At 46.9% G+C, this 23,023-nt stretch overlaps 2 long non-coding RNA genes across 2 annotated transcripts in view; one reads left to right on the top strand and one right to left on the bottom strand.

The window, feature by feature from the left end:
- Positions 1 to 23,023, top strand: part of LOC147582536 (uncharacterized) — a 124,360-nt gene that overhangs the window by 56,549 nt on the left and 44,788 nt on the right. Inside the window, exon 3 of the long non-coding RNA XR_015249232.1 lies at positions 8,938 to 9,085. This is a non-coding gene — a long non-coding RNA (uncharacterized LOC147582536). The remainder of the gene's footprint in view (positions 1 to 8,937; positions 9,086 to 23,023) is intronic.
- LOC147582537 (uncharacterized) lies at positions 8,169 to 22,901 on the bottom strand. Its single transcript, XR_015249234.1, has 4 exons — positions 22,686 to 22,901; positions 16,311 to 16,458; positions 9,236 to 10,958; positions 8,169 to 9,147 (listed from the first exon to the last, which is right to left on the bottom strand). It is a non-coding gene; the product is annotated as an uncharacterized LOC147582537 (long non-coding RNA).

The raw sequence follows: 23,023 nt of genomic DNA, 5'->3' as shown, positions 1-23,023 counted from the left end.
AAGTGAGGCCAGGCACCTGGAACTGGTGCAAATTTCTTTATGAGTCTAACCTGCAGGAGAAGGCTTTTGCAGCATGGCCCCTCAAGGAGTTGAAGCCACCTGTGTGTGTGCAACCTGGAGGCAATGGGCAGTGGGCGGGTCCCCTAGCTTCCTGTTGTGCCTGATAAGCACCTAGGCAGAGCAGTCCAAGTGGCCTGGGATCTGAGGAACACAACCTTCAAGACTTGGCCCAGGGTTCAGCAGTCAGGGCTACAGGAGCAGAGAGGAACATCCACTGGACCTGCTTGAGCAGAAGAGAGTCCCACGGGCCCTTTTATGTGCTCTTGAAAATGTATTTTAATGTCTGAGCTCCTATCCTCCTGTTTTAGTTTTTAAAAAAAATTTTCCTGGTTCTCCTCCCATGCTTATTTTTCCAAATCAATCTTAATACCATTTTTCCAAGTTTAAAACAAAGATTATCCTGTTGAGATTTGATTGGGCCAACATTGAATTAACAGATTCATTTAGGGAAAAATTTTCACTTTTACAAAATTGAGTCCTTCTGTTCAAGTTAGAATATATTTTTCCATTTAAATAAAGCCCTACTGTTCAAGTACTTTTAAAAATCCCCATATTGGCTCTGAATTACCTTCTTTGAAGGCTCATTTGCCAAAATGTTGTAAACTCTTACTCACTAAGGGAGTAATGTGTTCCCTCTTTCTTGGTAGTGAAGTGAATTATATTCTAAAGTGGACTTCTTAGGTGCCTTAATTTAAACCAAATGGCACTGGGACTAATAGCCACCTTGAGTTTTCTTAGCCTTGTGACCTCCAACCTAGGCTCCAGGTCCTGAAGCCTCCCTCATTCTGGAACCACACCAACACACAGGAAGGCAGTCTCTACCCCAAGACCAACTAAACTACAACTTTTACCCAGTCAGTGGTTAGTGCTTCTGGGTCCCAGGGAAGAGACCCAAGGAAGATAAAGTCCCTGACTTCAAGACACACAGTTAGTAGGTTAACTTGAGAGCAGTCGCTAATACAGTCCTGGTTATAGCCCCACTCACACACTTTTCTCAAGTAACCCCTCGCAGCACCAGCTTCACAGAGGCAATCGGTATAGTCACACACATCCTAGTGCATAGATGGATACTCTGCTTGCTTTAATGCTCTCTTGTCATCATCTTAGAATTCTTAAAACTTTTGAACAAGGGAACCCACTGTTTCCTTGTGCACTGGACCCCACAAGTTACATAGCTGATCCTGTTTCTCCATAACACTCAGAGGCTCAGAGACAGGAGCAGTCCAAGTCACTTTCAGAGTCTACTGACATTCAAGCACAGGCAAATCTGAGTACAACGCTGGGCCCTTTGTCAGTCTCTGTGTCCAGCAGCAGGCATGGCCTCACTTCCATCTGCAAATAGGCCTGGCTGATCAGTTTTTAAGGGGACACATCACAGGAGACTCAGTTCTTCCTTCCTCTTCTCTTAGACTGCCTCCTGGGGTCTGGGCTATAAAGTCCACTTAGAGAATCCTCAGCACAACTTGCTGGCTGTCATCTGGGCTACCTCAGGCATAGACCTGCTCAGTGTTTCCCAGCTTCTCCAGACTTCTGCCTTTCTCAAGACCTCCTGGGAGTCCAGGCTAACAGGAGAGAGCACTTCCAGACCATTAGCAGGAGCACATCCAGTCTCCCGGGCCAGAGGAAGTCACCAGAGTAGGAGAAGAGAAGAGCCTGAGTTCCTGGGCCTTAATCCATAAGAGTTACTTAGCCACCAAGCAGTATAGTTAGGGAGGAAGGAGTGGTAGGGCTCCAGACTGGAAAGTTCAGGATCACATGTGCCTTGGAACCTTTGGGATCTCCCCTCCTTCAGTCCCCTCAGCCAGGAGGGTGAAGCCAGCTTTGGCAATAAAGGGATCAGGGCATAGCTGGGAAGGTAAAAGCTCAGGAAATTCCCCATGGACACTCATCTTTTTAGGAAGACTTTCCTCCTGAGGCCTGCCTGCAAGGATGCTGGTAACAAGCGAAGGATTCACTCATAATTTCCCAACTGGAAAGGTAGAAGGAAAATATTTATTTATTTAATGCTATCCATCCATTTACACATTCATCCCTTCATTAACTGAGCACTTTTTGAATGTTTATTTAGGGGATCCACTAGGTTAGGGGTGATGAAGACTGCTGAGAAATGTAAGACATAGTCTGGCCTCCAGGAACTTGGAATCTAGATGTAGAGTCAAAATTAGCACATGTGAAACAATTGCTGGAATACAATGCAGTTGAGTGGAATATAATATGATCATTGCTAGACTGTAAGTAAGTGCTAAAGTGCAGCTCAGTAAATGTTTCCGGAGGGAATGCTGTGTGCCAGGCTTTAGTAAGTTCTCAGGTACAGAAATGGATGAGACATGTTCCCTACACTGGACATGCTCGGTTCTAGTTAGGGGAAGACATGTCAGTAGACAACTTCAATATGCACAGAGCACTGTGGAAGCACAGAAGGGACCACTGAATCCAATCCACGTGATACAATGCCCCAGCTGAGTCAGGGCAATCACCCAAAGGAAGGTTGGAAGAATGCTGTAGGCACAAAGAACAGTATAGAAATATCCAATGGTCTGGTATGATTGAAAACTACAAGTAGAGAGTTCTCAGAACTTGGGAGAGCCAGAAAATAAGGCTAGAGAGACAAATAGAAATCAGATCATACAGAGCCTTATTAAAGAAATTGGCCTTGGGGTGCCTGGGTGGCTCAGTCAGTTGAGCATCTGATTTTGGCTCAGGTCATGATCTCATGGTTTGTGGGTTCAAGCCCCACATCTGTGCTGACAGCTCAGAGCCCGGAGCCTGCTTCAGATTCTGTGTCTCCCATTCTCTCTGTTCCTCCCCTGCTCATACTCTGTCTCTCTCTCAAAAATAAATAAACATTAAAAAAAAATTTTTTTAAAGAAATTGGCCTTGTCTTGGTATATGGTGGAGGCCACCAAAGGATTTTTAATAACTAACTCTCATGGCTGGGAGGAAGATGCACTTGAAAGAAACACAATTGCAAGCTGGGAACCCAGTTAGGAAGCAACAATAATCCACATGAAGAGCGATGGGGCCTGCATCAGGTCAGTGATAGTAGGGATGGAGCAGAGAGGACAGGTCTTACTGTTTTCACAACCTGGAATGCATTTCCCCGTTTAGTTTTTACCCAGTTTGCTCCCTGGATCCTTCAGATCTCAATTTCTCTGAGTCACCTTCCCTACCCCCAGGCTAGTGCATGCCCCCCTACTATACCACAGCATAGCTCTGGGTCGTTCCATTCATTAATCTTCCCAGCTATCATTCTAGATTTATTCCTGAGGTTATTTGATTAACATCCAGGTTGTCCAATAAAACTGTGTCTTAGCCCATTCAGGCTGCTATAACAAAAATACCATAGATTGGATGGCTTAAACAACAAATACTTATTTCTCATAGTTCTGGAGTCTGAGAAGTCCAAGATCGAAGTACCAAAAGATTCAGTGTCTGGTGAGGACCTGCTAACTGGTTCATAGGTGGCCATCTTCTGTGTCCTCACATGGTAGCAAAAGAGCCCTCCAGGATCCCTTTTATGAGAGCACTAATTCCATTCGAGAGGGCTACACTCCCAAAGGCCCCATCTCCAAATACATACCACACATTGGGGGTTAGGATTTCAACATATGGATTGGGGTGGGGTGGGGGAAGGACACAAACATTCTGTCCATAATAGACTGTAAGCTCTATAGGGGTGGAGACCATGTCTTGTTCCCTACTGTATCCTCAGCTCTTGCCCAGAGTCTGGCACATAATAGGGGCTTAATAAATATTCTGGAATGAATGGATGACAGATTTGGCTGCTATTTGGAATCTCTATAAAAATTCAGAGAACATCTATGTGGGCTGGAAGAGCTGGTGTAGTCTTCACCGACAAGATATAAACACAGAAAAAGTTAAATAACAACACAAGACAACAACACAAAAGAAGTGATAAGGCAATTGATGTGATACGTGTCAGACAAACAGTACAAATACTGTATGTTAAAGAAGGGAGAATGTATCAGCTATGAGGTTTTTGTCAGCAATAACAAAAAAATGTCAACTCAAATTGGCATTAACTGCAAGGGAGTTTATTATCTCTCATAGCAGAGGCTCAGAGGAAGGCAGGCTCGTGATGCTTGGTACAGCAGCTCAAGAAGTCCTTTTCCTACTTCTCTGCCCCCTTGAGTAGTGGGTGACAGGATGCCCACAGCAATTCCAGGCATGGAAATATCCTACTGAAGAGGGAGAGACTGTCTCTTTCCAAGGAGCTCCCCTGCGATCTCTCCCATCATCTCACCAGCCAGAACTGGGTCACATGCCCCTTCCTAGGCTGACCACTGGTGAGGGAGTAGCATTTCTGTGACTGGCTTAAACCAACTGCAGTTCCCTCCTGGGCTGGAGATGGGTCACTGTCCACTGAATGAAAAAGGAGTAAATATCCTATAGAAATCAGGATCTGTTAGACAAGAATAAATGGGAAAATGGAGGTTGGCTAAAAATCAATAGTGTCCACTGCAGCCCACCCCTTTGTATACTTAACATCCACTCACATCATTCATCCATACAAAGCAGTCACTCTGGAAAATCTATCTAGAAAAAGCTTGGTGGTGGTAGTAGGATTTAAGTGAGGTCTCTTTTAAGAGGGTAAGACTTAGACATGTGGAGAACAGGCAGTGAGAAATGAGAACATGGAGATGGGAATTAGCCAGGCTTGCTCCCAGAAAATGCCCTTCCAAGAGCTACTGTTTAAGGCCAGGTAATTCTATATAATGGAAGGTGCTAGATTTGAATGGCAAAAAGGCCTCAGTTTACATCTTGACTCTACTACTCAAGTTGTTTAACCTCTTGGAATCTCAGTTTCCTCCTCAGTGAAGTGGGACCGGAGGATCTGCCTTCCTGGTATGTGAGCAGGATCACACCAGACTGTTTGGGACAGAACCTTGCACATAGAAAGTGCCCAACACATGTTTGTCTCCTACCTTTCTTCCTTGGAAAGGAAGCCTGTTCTGGAGAACACTTTGAATTGCCAACACAAACTTCAGTCCTACCGTGAAAGAGAGGCACCAGGCTGTGCTTGGATGCCAAGACTTGAAGCATGAGTGTTCGTTCTCACTTGAGTCGTAGATGAATGTTGGGCCTCTTCTCACCTTCTTTATTTCTAGCCCGTGGCCCCCTTTGACATAGACTTTGACTACAGCAATCCAGGCAAGATACAGAGGGCCTCATCTAGAGCCATAGATGCAGAGATGGAATGAAAGATCCATCTAAATACCTCTGCTACCTAAGGACCTAACTGCCCAAGGAGGTTAGGGCTGGATTTTAAGATTATTGAGGTTCATGGGATTCAGGACCCATGAGACAACAGGAAAATGTTGTAGATATTCTTATCAGAGAAATGCACATATGTACAAAGAGTATTGCATACAATTTCCAGGGGTTCTGCGGCACTCTGAAGCATCTTCTTAGAGAAACCCCAGAATGAGAAGCCCTGAATTAGAGGGTTTCTTTGGGATGGTAAAGGACTGGTTTTTGCAGGCAAGTGGGAAAAGAGCTGGCTTTGCACCAGTATAAAACCACGTAGTGACCTGCAGCTTTAGGATCTGGATGCCTGCTGCTGGCCCCTTTGTTCCCAGCGCCACACTTAGCCCCTGGCCTTGGCACAGTTTCGGGGACAGACTGTTGTGCATGTGCAGACGCTTACAGAGGGCTTTGGGTGATGCTGATGCTGACTTGAGAGAAACCAGCTGAACATGTTTAGGATGACAGGTTCTTTGTCCTGAAAGAGAGGATTACCTCCCTCCCTAAGGGACAGCGACAAAAAGACTGAGATGCAGATGCAAAGAGAAAGATGAGATGGAGATTTAAAACAATCAGGAAAGCTGCTCCAGGAACTTCAGCCAGTGGTGGAGGTGGGGGAGGGGCTGCTAATCTGAGAGGTCGGGAAGGAGCAGGGCAGGGGGGGCGGATTTAAGGCAGCAATCTTGAAAAAGTGTGTAGCACTTACATAAGATTGAGAAAACGTCAATTGTCCAGATCAAAGAATGGGGGAGGAGTGCTTTCCAGAGTTTATGGGAAGGCTGAGGCCGTCCCAGCCTCCTGTCCATTGGCGCTGCCTCTGCAGCCACAGCTCCGAAGCCCAGCAGTCTGCAGAGGCCCAAGGACGCTCACTGCCCTGCCCAGAGTGTTAGCTGATGCGAAGAGGAGGATAGCAGCAGTGGCTCCTTAATGGAGCTCCCCAGGAGCCCAGCTCCATTGGCTGCCTGCATTATTAATGCATTATGTCATCTTCCCTTGCACTTGCTCTCAGCTGCTGAAATTTTATAGAGCAGTATTATTAATTGAAGCAATTAGTGCTGGGGATATCAGCACAGCCACGTCAGGGGGCAGGAGATGTGCAAGGCAAGGATCTCTCCCTCTCTCTCTGTGCCCTGCTTTCCCTCTCTCCCACCCTCTTCCCTGTGTTTCCCCACCCCCACTATTCTCATTGCTATTGTGCCCCCCCACTTCTGTGCCTTTCTCTTCCAGTTCTGTCTCAAAATCCACCTTCCCACCCCCAAAACTCCCGAATACCCACTACCCTTCCCAGGCAGAAATCATTCACAGTCTCCAACACTCTCCCAGATGGACACACAAAGTGTCACTGTCGCTGACTCCTATGTGGAGTTGCTGGCCTAAATTAGGACAGAAGACCATCCCTCACAGTTCTTATTCAGAGTCCCTGGCAAGGGCAAAGGGTGGCAGGTAGAAACAGGAGGGGTTCACTGCCTGTCAGACCCATTCATTCATCCATTCATTCATTCATTCATCCTCTGGTGCTGTGGGAAATCAATAGGAGATAACAGCTCAGCCCTCTGGGGCTGGCATTGTAGCCAGAGAGACCACACTGCCCCTGAAACAATTCAAGCAAAATAGGGTACAGCAGAGGGTCCTAAAGAAGAGATCCCCCGGGGATTGCCCAGCTCCTCAGAGCAGACCCTGTGGCCCAGGTGGTGGGAAGAAGGGCCTAGGGAAGCCAAAGAGCCCTGAGGGATGAGAGAAGTGAAGTACTAGCAGACTGCAGGAGACTGGGAGGAAAAGCTCCAGCCAGGAGGAAGGAAAGAAGGTACAAGCTGGGCAGGTAGAAAACAGAGGGCCCAGGAGGGACTGGATGGCTCCCCAGCCCATGAGATGGACACTCTCAGCCCAGTCCAGCTAAGGCTGAGACCTAGAAACAACTGGAAAACCTGGCTAGAGGCCAGGACAGCAGGACACTATGGCCCTCACCTCAGATCCTTTCATCAGGAATCAGAACCGACACCTGAGAGGCCACAGGCTCAGGTTCCCTATAAAATAAACAGATACCAGGATGGAAACATTCACCCTGCCCCTCCCCACACTCTCTGCTCCCCACCCCCCACCCAGTTATACTACCAGCTACAACAGGGCTTCCCAGTAGACATTCTGCAACCATCAGATGTTCTATTCTGTGCTGTCCAGCATGGCAGCCATAAGCCACATGCAGTTAGTAAGCACTTGAAATGTGGCTCTATGTGGAAGGCCTTGAGTGCCAGGTAAAGAAGGTAGGACTTTGTCCTATGTGTGGTAGAAAATTATGGGAGGTGTCTGAGCAAAGGGATGTTTTATAAGAGCAGGGAGGCTTTATAGTTTTATTTGCTTATTGGTTTGGTTGCTACCATTGACTGATCACGGCCTTCCGGGTGATGGGCCCTGGTCTAAGCTCATGCACAATCTCATTTAATTCTCATGTACAGCCCTATGAGCTTGATGTTTTACAGATGGAGAAACTAAAGCTCAGTGTTGGTGGGTGTCATGCAGTTAGTGAGTGGCAGAGGAATTTAAACCCATGTCTGTCTTACTCCAAAGCCTTGAAACATGAAATGCTGGCTTTAAGAAAATTCAGCTACTAGGGCACCTGGGTGGCTCCATCGATTAAGCATCTGACTCTTGGTTTTGGTTCAGGTCATGATCTCTGGGTTCATGGGATTGGACTGACAGCACAGAGCTTGCTTGGGATTCTCTCTCTCCCCCCGACCCCTCTCTGCTCTTCCTCTGCCTGCACACTCTTGCTCTCTCTCTCTCTCTCTTTCTCAAAATAAATAAATACAAACTGTAAAAATTAAAAAAAAAAGAAAGAAAAAAAGAAGGAAAAAAATTGAGCTACTAGAAGATGTAAAAAAGGATTGGAATAGGAGAAGAGTTAGTGGAATCTCCTACACTGGTCTCCAGAAACTGTGCTGGCACTCAGAGAGGCTAAGTAAATCCTTGCTCATTTAAATTGAATTGAGTGAAGGTTCTGGAAAGTCCTTAATCCCAACCATGCTGCCAGAAACTAAGTCTGATATGGGCCTCTAAGAAACCTGTTTTCACCAAGGAGCCTGGGAATCCAAAGCTCTTACAAGCTTGCACAAAGTTTACTGTCCATTAGAGCTACTAACATGCCAAGCTGCTTGGCAGGACTATTTCCAGGGGCGATGGCCAGGCATAGGACTGCTGGAAGGGGACAGGTGTGAAGCTTTGCTTTGTGAAGCTGGCATTTCTGCTGGCTCTATACTAGGGCCCTGCCTGTCCCCAAGTTCTCCCCAGGGGTATCTGAGCTAACCTCCCCAGTTGGGAAGAAGGACCTGGACCGGGGGACTGTAGGGCCCAAAGACAAGGTCAAACCCAGAGATACAGAGTTCAAGAAGGAGGATCAAGAGGCTCTGATTTCTGGAAAACCACTTTAAGTAGAATTTGTCTTCATACCCTGCTGTGCCAGATTTGTCCCACTGTCCTCTCCCAACCTACTCTCAATCAGAACTTTACTTTCTCATACTCCCCATATTCTCTTAGAAAACTTTCGGAAAAACTCATGGATCCTGAAATATTAGGACTTTAAATTCAATTCCTTATAGTCTTCTGTCCCCCTTCTAGGAAAACTACATTCTATGGTGGAATTCCAGGCCCTCCAGGTCTGAGCTAAGAGCAAACATGTCCGTGGGCAAGGCCATCCTGGCTGATATCAAAGCAATTCGGAGTCCATGAGAGAACAGCTCCAACAAGGCATATCAAGTGAGGCGAGGTAAGTCCTTTGGTTTGCAAGGGTTTCCTGAGCACCTCCTGTGCCCCATCATACACCAGGAGCTGAGAAGCAAACAGAACAGTGAAAGAGGCAGCCTAAGAGTACCAGCAACAGGTGAAGGGACTCTGGACTTGGTGACAGAATACCTACCTGAGTTTGAATTCGAGTTCCACCACTGAACTGTGTGATCTTAGGCAAGTTATTGGTTTCTCTGAGCCTCCCTCCCTTCTAGCTTTCTTTGATTTGGAAACAGAGTTGAGTGGTTAAAAGCGTAAGCTGTGGCAACAGACAGACGTAGGTTTGAATCCTGGTTTTGTCACCCATTTTTGCTGGGCCTTGAAGAAGTTCCTCAGTCTCTCTGTGCCTCAGTTTTCTCAGCCAGCAAATGGGGATGGCATGGTGGTTGTAAGAATCCAATATGATAATACATGCGCAGCACTTAGTATACGGCCTCGGACAAAATCTCAATATGTAAATTATTATTATATTAATCACTTTTTTCTCCAGGCTTAGATGTGAGACAAGGAGGGAGAGGAAATGCTGAGGAACTGGAGGATAGGTATCAGAAAGGAAGCCAGATCAGTGGGAGGATGAGGCCAAACAGCAATGGCTGGGCTCAGGAGCCAGGGAACCTATTCAGAGTCATTGTGCAGTTGTGCACAAAAGCTGCACAAAGATGGCCAGTGGGAGCCAAAATCCCACCTAAACCCCACTCCCTGGACAAATTTTACCTGTGTTGGCAGCATCATGCACAGGGCTGGGCACACAACAGGATAAGGCCTATCCTAAGGGGTTAGGGCAGGTCAGCCTCTGGGAAAGGCAGAGGTGGAAGAAGGAAGAAATTCCTGCAGCTCAAGGACTCTGGCAGCAGCAGCGGGTGTTCTAGGGACCTTGCCTAGGAAGGCAGGGCAGAACTTAGTCCCCAGAGCAATGCAGGGCTGGTAGGAAGCCAAGGCAGGCACTCAGATGAGGGGCAGCCCCAGACTCTGTGATCAGCTGGTACAGAGCAAAGGGCCCTAATAATGGGACCGGCTGCAAGGTCAGGCTGGGCTCAGGCACAAAGGTGACTCTATCCTGGGTCACAGAGAATGAGCAATCGGGGCCTGAACTCACTGGTGATGAGGATGAAATGGTCAACTACTGATGCTGGAGGGGGCAGGCTGTGGGGGCAGGGAGCTGGCAGATCTTTATGAACTTTTTTTCCAAATCCTTTGGCAGTCTACATGCTCCACACGAGGCTGTGTAGCAGCATTCACTTCTCCCAGGAAGGGTGGCTCCCAAATGGAATGATGTTAAGAACAAGGAGATGCTCCTCTGCCTAGAAATATTGCCGTCATGGTTCTCTGTGCTCCTATTACTGTGTAATTTCTTTGGATGAAGTCAAAGGTCACAAGCTCAGATGCTACAGGAGCCAGGCAGTGGCATAACTGGAAGGAGGAGGCCAGAGATAATGACAGGGAGCAATAAGGACTGGTAGGGCCTGCAGCAAACCAGCGAACAAAGGTTTCTTTTAAAGGGGGAGATAACACTTAACTCAACCAGTTCTTAGTAGGCATGTGCGGCCAGTACTTTTCAGTTCTTCCATTTTCTAAAATAAGCCAGAAATCTAAATTTTTATGTAAAATCTTTTTTTTTTTTCTTACAAAACTCTTGAGGTTACCATGATGTTGACCAAAACCAAAAACATCTGCGGGTCACACGTGGCCTCTGGCTTGGGAATTCCTCTCTCCAAGATTCCCTGGAGATGTAGCCCCCTCTGAGAGAGGCCTCACATTCGGTCACCACCACCTCCAGGAGAGAGCGCTACTCCAATACACTCTTTCTTTCTTGTCCCTGGATTCTCCTTCTTCCTTGTCCCACAGGCTCTGGGCATCTGAAGATGGAAAAATGAGAGGGAACAGAGAAAGCAAAGGAGTAATATTGAGGACAAACCTTGCTGACTTCATTATTTTGTCCCCCAGGACATGCTGGGTCTACACCAGTCACAATCCGTAGACATAAGCTCTAAGAGATGGGAAGATGACTCTGAGGTCAAGCAGGTCCATGGCTTTGTTTCATGTGCTGTGGGCTGGTCACAGCCCAGAGGGTCCATGGCTTCCCTCTATGAACCACCTCTTTTTTTTCCCCTCCCTTCTAAAACAGTTCTTCTGGCCTCTGTCACTCTTTGGTCATTTTTATAAGACTCATCTTACTGTGTGGGTTTTACTAGCAAGCTATTGCTTCTCACAGCTCAACTCTGAACCTTTCCGTTGTGGTTTCTACCCTGGGCAAGTGGACTCTGTAGAAACAATTAATATATCCCTCCACCCTCCCACACTGGGGAGAGCACAATACCTCAGGACAAGAGGGAGGGGTCTAGGTATAAAGCCTGACTTCAAAATAATAAACAAATCATAAGCAGTATTACCTTGCTGAGAAATTTAAGGCTCAGAGGGCCTGAAGTCCCCTGTCAGAGACCATGGAGGCAGTAAAGGAGGTGGGACTCACACGCAGGGTTTTGGACCCCACCCCGCCATGCCCTGATCTTTCAATTAGGGAAAGGGTTTGAGGTCAGACTGCAGGCCCTGTGCTAGAAGCTCTCTGGAGAATGCTCAAGAAGTGTAAAAGTAAGGCCTTTCCATCTGGCTGTTGAGAAGAGATACACACGGAACACCACAGAAGAGAACAAGAGAGTGTCCGATGTTCCTTCCCTCATTGCACAGGCACTTAACTTAGTAGGCATGTGCGGCCATGGCACATGGCACATGGTTATAGGCAATTGGGCTCCTATTGGGTGGTCTACACACAAACTGCCTGCAAGGGCCTATAACTCACTGGGGAGAAAAGACTTTGCCTCTACCTTGTTAGAGCTGTAAGAGGTTTTTTGGATCATCTAATTATGGATAATCTGGAGTTTTCAATCCCTCTTTCTCTGTGCAGCATTTCAGAACCCAGGTCCATTAATCATATCAAAGTGGGTTCTCCGGTTGGAGAGGATAGAAGAAATCCTGAAGTTCCTATCCACTTGGCTCCCCTCCATCCCCTGCTTCTATGTAGCAAAGCAGTCTCTGAGGAACCCTCCTAGGGAAAACAGTTCAAAAAATCTAATCTGGTCTAACTAGTCTGGACCACTAATCTGGTACAACCCCTGAAAAATCCCAGTTTTAGAAATGGAGATTCCACGAGGTCAAAGTACTTGCCCAAGGCCATATCACCTGCACCTCCTGATTGCAGGCAGGTCTCTTTCCTCAGCCATAATCAAACAGTAGTATAAACATGCAGTCAACCAGAGAAAGGGAAAGTAAGTGGTAGGAAAGACCGAGGGGGCAGACAGAGTTCAGTGTGGGGTTGCTCAGGGAGGCAGGAAACTTGAGTGGGAGCCCTGATAGGTGGCTGAGAGAGGCAGAGGCGGTCATTCAGAAACAGGGCATGGGTCAAGCAGGTGTTAAATTCCAGAATCCAGCAGATAAGCAGTGCCGATGGAAAACTGGGATGGGACTAAGATCAGGTTCCATGTAGACAGAAGGCCTAGGGAGCAGTCTTGGGCTGGTGGTAGTTGGAAGGTTGAATTCTTTTCCTCCCAGTTCACCCAGATGCATCTGCTGATAGACCCCAAGTGTGCTCAACTCTGGAAGAACTAAGTTTCCAGGCAGGCAGGCAGTGGAAGTGGTATATTAAGTAAGGCTTAGAACAGCAGCTGGCTTGCATTAAAAATGAATCAAGGTGATGTTTGAATGAAAACAAGAATGGAGTGCTGGGGAAGAAGCATTCTGAAGGCTGTGAGTGCCAGCAGCTAGGGCAGGGCAAGGTTCCTCCACGAGGGCCACGTCAACACCCCAGATGTAAGCCGGGCTTCCAGTGTCTATTCAAATGAGACAAGAAAGGTGGAGCTGGCTTTGGAGAATGGCCCTTCCAGGTGCTTCTGGGAACCTTCGTTCTCTTACCCATAAAATGGGCATAACAGTCTCAACTCTACCTCTATCCTGGGGCTGCTGTAAGGAGCAAATGAAATAAAGTTGAGAATCATTGAAGGCTTTTACCGAGGCTGGGCGCAGCTAAACTCCTTCAGAGGTGGCAAAATGTGTGACTTGGCCCTGGAGTAAAACCAGGAGAAATGGAGGCTGGAGATGCCTGCTTGGCTGAAGACATTTGAATTAAAGATTCCAAAGCCTCATACTGGCCAAATGAAATGCATTGGCCTGACACCCTTATGCCTAGCTTGCACTCCCTGAACTAAAGTTTTGGCAAAGAAATGCTTAAGGTCTGAGCCTCCCAGAGGATGTATATTCCCAAGGAGGCCTCAAGAACCACCCTGACCATTATGATAGCCACTAACCACATGTGGCATTTAACTGTAGATCTAAATTGGGGTGCCTGGGTGGCTCAGTCAGTTAGGCATCCAACTTCAGCTCAGGACATGATCTCATGGTTCGTGAGTTCAGGCCCTGCGTGGGGCTCTGTGCTGACAGCTCAGAGCCTGGAACCTGCTTCAGATTCTGTGTTCCCCTCTCTCTCTGCCCCTCCCCCACTCATGCTCTGTCTCTCTCTGCCTCTCAAAAATAAAGAACACTAATTAAAAAGAATTTTAATAAATAAAATAAAATAAAATAAAATAAAATAAAATAAAATAAAATAAAATAAATTAGTTCTTCAGTTATACTAGCCAATTTCAAGTGCTCAGTAGCCACATGTGCCTAGGGGCTACCAAATTGGACAGCACAAATATAGGAAATTTTCATTGTCATAGCAAGTTCTGTGGGTCAGCACTGATCTAGACCTATAATGATGGAATGATAGGTATTGGGGTGGAGGGTTTCTTCCCTGAGGCTTCTCAGTACAATACACCATGTATGGGTTTCTTTCTTTGCCTGAGTTCAAGGTTAACCCTGGATCTCTTCACCACTTTTGCCACTTCCTTTAACCACCAGGCTTTGATAACTAACTCCTAAGAGTGAAGTCACCATGCTTATTGCCCATCTGCTTAGGACCAAAGGTCTAATGGGAGAGGGCAAAGGGCTCTCCTGAGGTTACCATATCTTCCACTATATTAGTGACTAAGAGCAGGAATTTCTGAACCAGAGGGGAGAGGGCAAGCATGATAGAACTGAGGGAACATTCTGGGGTATTAAGGCCCAATGGTACCTCTCAAAAAGCATAGTGGAGTTGGCCACCTGCTTCTATCAGGGAGGCAGCATGGCAAAGCCATTAAAAACACATGCTTCTCAGGTTGGAATCCCAGCTCTTCCACTTATTAGCTGTATAACCTTGGCTCCACATAATCTCTCTGAGTCTTAGTTTCTACGTAGGTAAGATGGGAATGGTACTTACTCAGAGGGCATTATAAGGATTAGAGGAGTTAACAGATGGAAGGTGCTTAGAACAGTGTCTGGCATGGAATATGTGTTAACTAGGAGTGGGAGAAGGAGTAGTGGTAGTGATGGTAGTAGTAATCATAGTCATAGTCACAGTATTTGATTATAAGTGTCAAGGCCTTGGTCAAGGTTGTGAATAAGGCAAGTTCACCATACACACCAACCTTACTACATACTGTGCACCTGCTCTTCCCCAACCCTCCCCACACACTGCCTAGATTTTCTCCATCATGGTGACTGTTGAGCACTTGTTTCTTCAGTTTTAAGAGCCACTGCTAGGCCTTATCACCAAGGTCTTGTCTTGCCTTTGCCGCCCCATAGAGATCCCTCAGTCTTTCCAACACTGCATCTCCACCATGGTGAATACTGCTCAGGCCAGGCAGTGGGATGCCCACCAGGCCCCAGAGCTCCCTCGGGCAAGCGACAGGCTCATTCTTATGCTGAGTGCACAAGGATTGGCCCTGAAGCTCCCCCCTGACCCAAGACCAGTGCATCCAAAAACTGGCACCCCAAAGAGAGAACATCTGGAGCCAAAGGGAAGTTGAGTCAATCACATTCCCTCTCCAGAATTTGAGTAAGTAAGACCCAAAGAATGGGCAACTGGTTAGCAACAGAGGCTGAAGTTGAAAGGTGAGGGAACCAGAGAATTCTATGATGGTCAAGTGAGAGCTGAAGAAAAGAGGCAACACAAGTTCAGTGTGTAATGAGAGGGCTGCACTGAGCTAGATGTCCTGGGACTCAGCTGGGAAATGAAGATCTCTGGCTCAGGGAGTAGAGCAGCACCTTTTACCCTGCACTCCACTTGCCCTTCCTTGGAGCTTTTCTGGAAATGCTTCTTCTTCTGTCCTCACTAGAAGCATGGAAGGGACTTGAAGTAAGTATAAACACCTTTATGATGAGCTTGAATCTCAATGTGGGTTGAAAATATTAGCGTAAACACAGCACAGAACAATGCTCAGCTGCCCAGCATCTCCTTCTTGATGGGCATATGAGTGTCTAGTCCAGAGCAGACCAGGTGATCTGGCCGGCAGAAGGACGACCCATTTCTCCTCCTTGCTCCACGGTATTACTCCGACAAAGAGAACTGCCTTCCTAGATAATGAGGCCACACTTCCATCAGGAGTCTGCCAATGTGATTTGGTGAACTGATAGAGCAGCTCTCACCAAAATAAACTCTGGACTAAAAACAGGAGAGCCAACCCAAGCATCAAAGCTAACTCCTTAAGCAAGTCTGTTTACCTCTCTGGGCCTCAGGTAACTTGTCTGAAGAAAAGGAGGCTAGAATTTAGAGTAGATCATCTCTTGGGCTCCTTGCACTTTTCTCCTTGTACTCATTGATCCCAGGAACCCTCCCTTAAGACACATCATCTTTAGCCTGTCAGCCTGTGGCCTTTCTAGCAAGCTAGTCTTCTAGTAAACAAACCACAGAAATCCTTTCCTTTCTTATTTTTCTCCCCTTTCCTTCCTCTGACATAACTAGCATCTGTATTGGGGCAGGGGGCTCCTCTTCTGGGGTGTGGAGTAAGAATAGTTAACTAGCAGAAGCAGTGACAGGGCCCAGTACCATGCAGGGAGGGCTGGCATCAAAGGATTTGCTGTGTTCTTGGTTGTTATTTTTGACACCCCACTTATATGGAAGCTGGGTGAGGCAGCCTGGCACATCAAATGTACCTCTGTGAAATCTGAAAAAGGAATATTTAAAACACACACACACACACACACACACACACACACACACACACACAAGCACACACACATACACACACACATAACAACCACTTCCTTGTAAGCCAACACCTCTCCTTGTGAAAAGGAGCCCGGCCCTGTTTTAGGGGGTGGAGGTGGGAAAGGGGAGAGCATTAGGCCCTACCTACCTGGGCCCTGAGGCACTGTGAATGCAGAGGCCATTTTCATCCAGCCTTCAGAAGTTTCCTTTTGTGGCATCACAGTGTTAAAAATATTCCTCCCTGAAGGTGCAACCGTGGCAGAGCAGATGTCCCTGACTGAGCACTTGGGAAGGAGCTATTAAAAGGAACATAATTAGGTTGTCATCCTGGGGCCTCCGAGCCAGCCTTCTGAACGCCATCTTTGTTGAAAGTTTTCCAGACGTCAAATATTTGCAGAACCCGATTTACCAAAAAGGCTGTTAATACCCAGTAGGACCAGGCTGTGTGCAGCAAAGGCAAAATGACACTGTGGGTCAAGGTTGGCATCAGGCCCTAAGACTCCTTTTTCTGTGTCCTTTCCCCATTTGGGGACCTAGCCTAGCTCCCTAACTTCCTCTCCCCTCCTGCATACACCACGTCCCATCACAATTTGCTCTTAGGAAAGACTCTATTAGTCATTTATCCCTTAGCATGAATGTAAGTAAGCCACCAAGTACCTCTCTCCTCTCCAGGAATGTGTGATTCATGCCTGAGCTCTATACACTGTAAGGAACAAAGGCTTTGTCTCCTTTTGTAAAAGGGATATCAGGCACTGGAGAGCAGGTCCAGGAGGGCTGTCCTAGTGACCCTGAAATTGCACCTACTCCTCTAAGTATAGAGCTAGCCCATCCTGCCCTGGAGACATCTGCTGTAATCATTCTGTTCCTGCTGGTTAGATCCTGCAGCCTCATCTGTCCATCTCTTTGTCATTCATCTATCTATGCATCCAGCATCTGCTGAGAACCTGTGGAAGAATCATGCTGAGTGGGAAAGAGGGTGGAGAGTATCCGTGGCCACCATCTTTGTTGCCATAGAGGGAGACAACATAGATGGAGGACACTCACCATATAATGACAATAAATGTAAACAAAGGAGAAGGAAGTACATGGTGCTGTGAGGATGTATCAGAGAGGAAACGGACCTGCTAGGGAAGTCAAGGCAAGGAAGATGGCCCAGATGAATTGAAGTGATGACTGAGCTGAGATCTGGGGGCAGTGTGTGTGTGTGTGTGTGTGTGTGTGTGTGTGTGTGTGTGTAGGGGGATATGTGCTCTGTGATGAGCTCCTTCAGTTGGAACAGCTTGTGCAAAGGCCCTGGCTGAGCCTGAGAGGAAATAACATGATTTTCGTGTGATCTTTCTCCTACTGGACTTTAGGTTACATCAAGGATTAAGGTTACAAAATAAAAAGGTAGGGTGAAGGAAGGAGAATCTGAAACTGATTTCTGAAACCCTCTATAGAAGATGGACTTCTTATAGGTTGTTGAGACGTGCCTCTACAAACAAATAAATCAGGCCAGGCTTTCTTTGGTGTCAAAGAGAGCTGGACCTGGCCTCCTCTTCCTGGAGGATCTCCCTGATATTCTGGTCTGCTTTTTACCTTTTAGAAATATATCATGATGGGACATCTAGGTGGCTCAATCAGTTAAGTGTCCGGCTTTGGCTCAGGTCATGATCTTGTGGCTTGTGGATTCAAGCCCCGAATCAGGTTCTGCACTGACTGTTTGGATCCTGCTTGGGATTCTCTCTCCCTCTCTCTTGCTGTCCCTACCCCAACCCCCCAAAATAAATAAACTTAAAAAAAAGAAATATATCATGGTTATTTCCCCAGGTCAGGAAATATATTTTGTAGTAAAATTGTTCATGGCTACCTAACATTCCAGAGTAGAGAAAGCCACAGTTTCACTCAATGAGTCCCCTGTTGTTGGACTTATTGCCAATGTGTTGCAATCCTGAGTAGCTCTTCCATGAATGAAGAAGCTTGTATATCATCTTTGCCCACTCTTTTGACTTTTGCTTAGGCTAAGTTTTGCTGCACATTAATAAATTTGAGAACCAGCTTTACTAAACACAAGTTTTCTTACCTACTTATCCTGTACACCCAATCAACTCATAGTGCTTTTCTTACTCTGCACAGGAATCCTGCTGGATCCTCATGCATCAACTCAGTGAGTTTGGAAGAACGGATGGGAGGAGTCTCAGCAGAAAAGAACCAAAGTGGGCTAGGTGCTAGGTGGGCTGGGGTGGGGGGAGGGTGCTCCATCACCATTTACCTCTTTCTCCATATGTTCTTCTCTATCATAATGGACCAATCTGTCTGTGCTGGTGGAGGACTCTGCCCTAATGCCATCATGCTCAGCACTCTATTTCACCCATGTAGATAGAGCCTGAGGGTGGGAGGGGCTAGAACCTCCAACAGTGAGCTCTCTGCAGGTACTTTCTGAGGAAAGCTCACAGCCACCACCACCCGTCTTCCCCCCTCACCAAAGATATAAATCTGTCTGGAATGCTAAAAGAGAAAATTCCTAAAGGAGAGCATGCTAGGAACAGGAGACCAATCTGTGATTAAGCTTTTGTTACAGATGTATTGTGTAAATCATCTAATTTTTCTAGGCCTCTGTTTCTCCATCCATCCCATGGAATTAATCCTCTTTTATCCCTATTTGACCAAGATGATGCAAAGATGAAGTAAGTAAATATATCTACTTAAAATGAGCTAATCAACATGAAACTGAATGGAAATATACAGGTAGAAAAGAAGAAACCAAGATTCAGTAAGCCATAGCAAGTAAGTGGGCTTTGTGTTTTGTTCACTCTTTTATTGTTAGTGCCTAGAACTGTGCCTGGCACTCAGCAAATATTTATAAAACGAATGAATAAACACCTAAGCACTTACTCTATCCTAAACACCATGCTAAGTATTTCATAAGTATTATTCTACTTAACCCTCAAAAATAGCTCTTTACTAATAGGGTATAAAACACTACCATTCAGCAGATATGAAAACTGAAGCTCAGACTTCAGTTTTCTGGAAGTTACTTGGAAGTTAAGTAACTTCCAAGCATCATTCAGCTAGCACTGGGCAGGATTTACACTTGAATGTAAGTTCTTCTGATGCCATTCCCCTAGCTCTCCCCACCCCTGTTATATGTTTCAGGGGAAAAGTTACTGTGATGTGTTGCTATGCATTAAATGAGCTACTCTTTATTAAAAGCTACAGCACCTGGCATGCAGTGAGTGTTCTACGAATGTGATCTATTATTACAGTACTCTTATTTATTAGTTCTTTTTTTTATATAACCACGTTGTAAACACCTTAAGGGCAGGGGCCATTCTCTACAAGGCCAGGCAAAGTAGTTGCCTGAAATACCAATTAACTAAATAACATTATTTTATGGTGACCATAAAGTGGAAGCAGAGGTGCTTCCTATAAGGCAGGGCTTGGTGCTTTGGGGACAAAACTAGTCTGACCTTGACTTTAATGGGAAGCAAGAGTAGGCCATGATTCTCCAGTTACTTGGAATCCTGGTGGTCAACAGGGAAAAGGGTAGAGTCAGACACCAAGGAAAAGACAACAACTAACACAGAGAACTCCTGAAGCCTGGGATCTGACCCACGGCTGACAGCAAGCTACCATTCTAACAGCCTCTGGCCCCACCCCCAAAGCCTACGATCTGATAGGCTCAGCATAGCAGGAGTGGGCGGAGCCTTGGAGAGAATCTGGCCCAATCCCCTTACTCCACACTTGCGGCCTGGGACTAGTGGAGGCGACTTGACTCAGGAACAGATGTCAGAGTTACTGGAAAACTTCCCTCCCCTGCTCCGCCCAAAGGCAATGCAGGAAAAGGATTTAGCATTTAAGTCTCGGCTTTGCCCTTCACTAGCGCTGAGCCTCAGTTCCTTCATCTATAAAATGGAATAAGAGTCCTTTTCCATAGGTTGTAGCAATTAAACAAAATATGACATGGAAAAGTAGGTAACACAGGTACCTAACACATGGCCAGTGCTCCAAAAAATCAGTTACCTCTAAATAGCAATCTGCCTGAGGGCAGGAACTGTATCTGAATCACAGCTTGCCAGGGTGCTCTGGCACATTCAATTGTTAGTATAATACTTGTTGAATGGCTGGAATCCCTCCATTCATGCTTCACCTCTTCTGTTAAGCCTAGCCTGGTTTTAGGCCTCTCTCAAATATTTCTAAAACCAGTAGCACCCTATTTCTTTCCCCCCTCTTCCAGAAAGGCCTGGGGACAACATGAAGGCCTGGGTACCTGGGGAGAAAAACTGGCTGCTTTCATAACGAAAACAAATCCATGGTGTTACCAGTCCCTCCCTGGCTGCTTGCACCTTCATTTTGGACCTTCTTGCTCCCCGATACTAGAGCAGCAGGCTTTGGCCCACTGTGGACTATATGAGGGATGTTAAAGATAACATCAGACTGCCAGGATCTTGGAGGTGCTGAGTTGCCCTTAGGGGTGGAGTGATGTATTCTGGTTAGAATTAGGGAATGAATAATTTAAAGGAGTGGTTAGAATCGGGGCATTAAGATTAGAGTTTGGAGTTAGGATTCAGTAATTAGTTACCATTAAATTTCTGAGTGAGACCTGGGGAGTTGTTAGTGGGCAGATATAATGGGGGCCACCACTTTGATCTGAAATTTAAAATGTCCTGTTCCAGAGACCTGCCTCCTTCATTGTGGAGAGCCAGAGATTCATATCCTCTGATTGTCTCCTCTGTAGCCCTGGGTGTACCTATAGATGGAGCGTGTTAAGCATCTACACATACTGGGTGTAAAGTGTAACATATAGGGTCCCAAAGATGTCTAGGTCAAAGCCCCCTACAATAAAGCTGAGGAGACCAGATGTGAACGACCTGCTGTAGGCTCAGCCCTGCTGTAGCTCAGTGACTTTGGGAAAACCTTAACTTTCCTAGCCTCAGCTTTTTCATCTGGCAAATGGACCTAACCTCAGAGGGCTCTTTGGAAAACCTTGAATGATCACAGAAGGAAAGGACTTGGAAATGAACATGGTCTGGTAGAGTAAGCTGTTCCAAAGTGAACTATAAGGCAAAGTCTGGGCACCTTACCTTCAGGAAGGGTTGACGGTCTTCCTCCCCTCCATGAAAATCTAGGATTTCCCAAAACCATTTCCAGTGGGGATTTATGCTTCTGAACAGGAACTGACAAAGAAGCAACTCACACCAAATGCTCCCTACCACACACACACACAGAGCCAACCCTTATGGGGTTGCAGTATGACCAATCCTATGAGTCACCTGGATAAAGTAAGGACTCAACAAATATTTATCAAATGAATGAATGAATGAATGAATGAATGAGGGAATGGATGAGTGAGTGACTCCATAAATGGGCAGACACTCCCTTAGAGAATGAGACTGCTTCCTAATCCAGGATGCTGAATGCTACCAAAGAAAGTCATTTGGGACTTTCCTAGCGTGTGCTCCATTTCCGAGCCACACCCTCTACTTTTCCTCAAGCCCCATTTTGTCTTCTTTTATCCCCAACGTCATCATGGAGGACTGTGTCCTAGACTCCTTTGGGAGCATATATGCTAGACTCTATACCGGGTATGTAGTAGATGCCCAATAAATGTGTGATAAACTGAAGGAGGAGCTACAAAGATAAATAAGACTTGGACCCTGACTTTCAAATGTTTACAGTGCAGTGGGAGAGAAAACATAGGTAGGTAAGCATACATGATAAAGCATCATAGGTAACTGGTACCAATCAAGTGCCAGGGAGTGTATGCTATAGGAGGTCAGAGCTGAGAAAACCTACTCTGGAGTGAAAAAGTCAGGGAATGCTTCCTGAAGAAAAGGAATGGAATCTGAAGCTGGACCTTGACGGAAGAGAAGGATTTGGAGGCAAGGGAGCAGGTGTTGCTGATAGGGGGAAAAGGAGGTGGGGGCGCACCAGAGGAAGGCCAATTCAAGTTATATTCAGATTTGTGTAGATTTAGTGTAGCTGAAGAGCAGGTTCAAGCAGAAGAGTGTGCCACGTATGTACATAGGTTGGGGCAAGACTGTACAGAGATCTGAAAGCTAGGGGAAGGGATTGGGATGAGACAGCTAGGGAAAGCTTTTGAGCAGTGGCAGGAAGCGAAAGGAAAGCTGGGAGGTGGGAAGATGGTGGTGGGGAGAGACAGGCAAGGACAAAGGTGAGTGTGGCAACCTCTACTGGGAGGTATTGTGCCAGCATGGGGCTGGCCAGAGCCAGGTCTCAGACCACTTCCCATTTCTTTCATTCCATTCCATGCATTCATTCAGCCAATCAATATCGATGTCCCCTGTCACCTGCCAGGCCCTGCAGGAGCGAACATTGCAGATGCCTTCCTTCCTTTCCCGGGGTCCTGCGCTCTAGGCCCTCACGCAAGAGCCAGGGAGCCAAGGGCCAGTGCCTAGGGTGAAATAGCTCTGACCTCTCACCTGCAGCTTCTTTCTACAAAACCGCTCACGGTCCGGGTCCCAAGCCCGAGTTCTCCCGACCACGCCCCTCCCCGACCACCGCCCTCCCCCACCGGCCACACCTGGAAAGGAAGGAACTGCGGGAGGAGAGGGATGGCCTGTGGAGGGTGTGGCGCGTCCGGGACTGCCAGTAGACCAGGGACTAGGTTGACCGGAAAATGGGCTGCGGCCGGATAAGGGGGCAGATGATAGCTGCGGGGTGGCCTGGGAAGATTCTTCCTGACGGTGCCCACACTCGCTCGGAGGCTGAGCCAGCGATTCGGCGGTGGGGCGCGGAGGCGGCCGGGTGGGAGGAGGGTGCTCCAGGGCCGGGGAGCCTGGGCTCCGGGCAGACGGAGCAGTTCCTCTGCGCCCTCTGCCGTACGCCGACCTCCACTGCTCTGGGCGCCGCGATTCCGCC

The sequence above is a fragment of the Puma concolor genome, chromosome A3, assembly GCF_028749965.1.
Source record: "Puma concolor isolate L17-30 chromosome A3, mPumCon1.1.hap2, whole genome shotgun sequence".
In the NCBI taxonomy this organism is placed as follows: domain Eukaryota; kingdom Metazoa; phylum Chordata; class Mammalia; order Carnivora; family Felidae; genus Puma; species Puma concolor.
This window is presented reverse-complemented; position numbering and strand designations above follow the sequence as displayed.